The sequence below is a fragment of the Talpa occidentalis genome, unplaced genomic scaffold, assembly GCF_014898055.3.
Source record: "Talpa occidentalis isolate TD23 unplaced genomic scaffold, MPIMG_talOcc4v2.1 talOcc4.4, whole genome shotgun sequence".
NCBI classification, from domain to species: domain Eukaryota; kingdom Metazoa; phylum Chordata; class Mammalia; order Eulipotyphla; family Talpidae; genus Talpa; species Talpa occidentalis.
The window spans coordinates 97,951,522-97,955,416 of NW_023604295.1; positions in this window are offsets into that span (position 1 = coordinate 97,951,522).

Consider the following 3,895-nt stretch of genomic DNA (forward strand, 5'->3'; position numbering starts at 1 on the left):
AAAGAATAGATATGAATTTTACTTGCTCAGAGCTTTGAACAGTGCTGGCTTAAAATACATGGTTCTAAAAAAACAAAAACAGAGGTCTGAGAGGCACTCAGGGTGGGATAAACGTGACTTCATCACTGACACAGTATAGGTGACAGGATGCCAGGAGGAGCAAATCTGGGGGTATTTATCAGAAACTAGGAGGTGTGGCCCTGCTGGGGCAGGAAGCCCTCAGACCACCTCAGCTGCAGGGGGAGAAGCCAAAGCAAGGCCTCTCTCACCTCCAGGGATTCAAACCCAGGTACAGGTTGTTTCCCCCTTCCCCCCCCCCGCCCTCCCCCACACACTACTGACTGGGAGCCTAGTGTTCCTGAGCTACAGACATGGGCTCGCAGAAGGATCGACTTCAGACACTGAACCCCCAAGGCTCCCAAAATGTCATTCTCTGGGCAGCTTCCAGCAAATACCTTCCCACAAGAAAATCCTGACAAGGTGAACCCCAAGGATCTCTCTGAAAGCCCTAATTTATAACCTCTGTCTCAATTAATTAGGACACCACTACTGTTCCTTTCAGGTGTAAATTAAACAACTCAACTCTGCACTGCAATTAAATTCTGTTTAATTCTCCTAAATGTCTCTCATCCACACCAACACTGACAGGCGTAACCACCCCCACACGCCACTCCGCCCCCACCTGCAGAGCTGGTTTCCCAGGGATAACTCCACCAATTCAGCACCAACCCCATATCCCACACTGGTAGGGGACCTAGCAACGCAAAGGTTGAGTCCTGTTAGTCACCCACATTGCAGGAGAGGGCTTTACTCTCAGGCCAGAGTTGGGACAAGAATAAGGTTGTTTCTCCTTTTGGGAAAAAAGAACTTGATTCACTCTGGGAAGGACAGTTAGCTATGAGGACATCTGCAATAGTCTGCCTCCTTACCAAATGCCACCAATCCTTCAGAGAAAAGTTTGGGGTCCTTCCCTCCCTCCTCCACAGCCCACAAATTTCCCCATTCTTTGAGCTCTAAGCCTCTTTAGGTCCTAACTATTTCTTCTTGAGATAGCTCCAATAAAGAAATACCACCTCAGATTTATAAAAGTCGTGATTTATTTGGAATAGTTGTGTGTAACAAATTGAGTAATTTAGCACACAAAATGCAAAATAATATAATTATATTGTTTCAGTTCCAAGATAATTATAGGATTCATAAAATTTATTCATTCATGGTGGACCCAAGGCAGTCTGGTGATGGTGCACATGTTGAAAGGTAGAGAATGAACTTCATTCTGTCCCATTCTTGTCTCTCTGTGGCCTTACCATGTAAGTTCATTTGATGAAAATCAAAGTTGAAAATCCCTCCATGAATGTGCCGTCTTTTGCCTACTTGGCAAAACGCCAATTAGGTCTTTTGTCCCCAGATCACAGGCCCCATTGGGAAGCCTTGTTTGGACACCTAACAGTTACTTCTCAATCTTGCCCTTGTCTGGGACTCCACCAATGGTCACACATCACATTGTGGCCGTCCATTTTCTGTGAACAACTATCTCGGGTTTGGGAAATGTCCTTCCTTAGAAATTCCAAGGGAATTTCTTTCTTTAGGACTTGCATCTCTCCATAGTATTAACAGAAGAAAGGACTAGTTTTCCCAAGTAACTTGCAGCCAGGTTCCAGGTCTAAGACCAAGGTTTCCTCAATTTAAATGAACCCAAGTGAAGAGACTGGGCAAGAGAACCATGTGAGAAAGACAGATAATACAGATTCGATGTCTTAGAAATGGCGGGGGGTTGGCATCAGTGCTAGAGATTCTGGTATCATGGGCACTGTCTATACTGGCAGAGAACACAAAATAGAGAAGCAACAAGAACTTAGGTGCTTTCCACATAACACCACTTAAAAAACAGTCTTGCCAAGAATTCAACTTTGGACTTGGGTCAAGTGTCTGAATCTAACTACATATTTACAGGAAATGCAAGGACAGTGAGACAGATTAAAGGACTTTTGAGGGATGCAACCAGCAAAATGTAAATAAAGAACTGCAGGACACACAACCTGATTTCTTCAATAAATAAATTGTACAATAAAGAGCCGTAAAGGGAGGGCACCTACAGTCTGAAAGAGACTTAGAAACATCAATTAATCATTCTATGTGGGGCTTCCCCGGTGGTGCGGTGGGTTGAGTGCATCGCTGTGAAGCTGTCTGCAACCTCTTGCAGTGCCAGTTCGATTCCTTGCCAGCCAGGGAGATTCCCATATGGCACGGCAGGCCTCTCCTGTCTCGCCCGCTGCTCCCCTCAGCAGTGTATTTCAGTCAATCTGCTTGTTCTGTTCCCCACTCTGTTTCTGGTGAATCCTCTCAACCTCCTGCGCCTCTGGCCTATACCCCAGCTCTTGTATAAATAAAGAAATCTTTTTTAAAAAAAATTTATTCTTTAAGGGAAAAAAAAATCCTATGTGACCTTTATTTAAACTCTAATTTAAAAAAAGTCTATTTGAACAAAGTGGACTTAAAACAAACAAAAAATTATAGGAGATAATTGTGAAAATCTGTACACTGACAATATCTAATGACATTACGAGATATACTATAACATTCAATGAATAATAATGGCATCATGGTTATATATTTTAAGAGTTCTTATCTTTTAGAGATACACACTGAAATATTTATGATCAAAGGCATAATGTTTGGGATTTGTTTCAGGATAATGGGGAGAGGAAAGTGGCTGGAATGGAAACAAATTAAGACGACCACGAGTTGATAAATATTGAAGCTGGGTGATGGGTATATGGAATTCATTCATTTATCCTGTCTAGGGCTTGTGCGGATGTTTGAAATAATCCCATTTTTTTTAAAAACTAGTTAAAAATAAATCAAATTTTAAATAAATACACAACCCTGCACAAAATCAAACTCCACCTGGTTTAACTATGAAACCCCTTGCAAAGCTGCTCAACGGGGTTATCCAGGCACTTTCCATTGTAGATCAAGGTGTAGAAAGCAACGCTTCAAAAAATGCCTTGAGGGGGAAGCTGCTTGGATGTGGAGACTGAGACGCTGGTGTACACTCTGGCCATCTGGGTGCCCCTCCCATCACAGACACTCTGGGAACTGTGGTGCCTGTACCACAGCTACCACACATTTCCTCTCCTACAGAGCTACCTAACCCTCCTGCCCACCGCAGCCTGATTTCTCAGCCATTAATCATCCACATGGACCACAGTGGCCATAGGGACATTGGAAAAGTATGTGGAGGATGGACCTTCCAGAACCAAGTTTAAGTTCAGGTGCTTTGAGAGTTGTGAAGTGGCCAGTGAGAAGGTGCTCCCAATCATCGAGAGAGTGCAGTGAAGGGGAGTGCATTGAAGCCACAGCAAGGCAGTGGGGAGAAGAGGAAGGGCAGTTGCAGGAAACCATGTTGAGGGACAATCCGTAGACTTACCGAATGACTAAATTTTCAGAGAGAGGAAAAGAGAAGAATCTGAATAAATGTTCCCCATGCTGTGCCAGCAGTTTATCACCTTCAGTCTTCACCATCATGTAGAAGCCATTGCCATTTTGCTCATTGCAAATCTAGTCCCCTTTCTTGCAGTAATAACACTCAGTGCCTGTGGATCAGACAGACTTAACCTCCCTTGCCTCTGCCAGTTCCAAGGTGGGGCACAACATAGGCTAGTCAACCAAATCTAGGGTCACCAGACATGGGGCAGGTACAAAACCTTGAGTTCCTGTTTAAGCTACTAGGAAAGTGATGTCCTATATGATTTAGGGATGCTAAGGAGCAGAAGCTGGAGCTACTGAGAGCTTTCACTGGAAAGAGATACACTGAAAAGAAGCCTTCAGAGAGGCAAGAGGAGAAGAGCTGCCTGATCAAGCTCTGCCTGATAACAGTCCTAAAAGTCCTGGA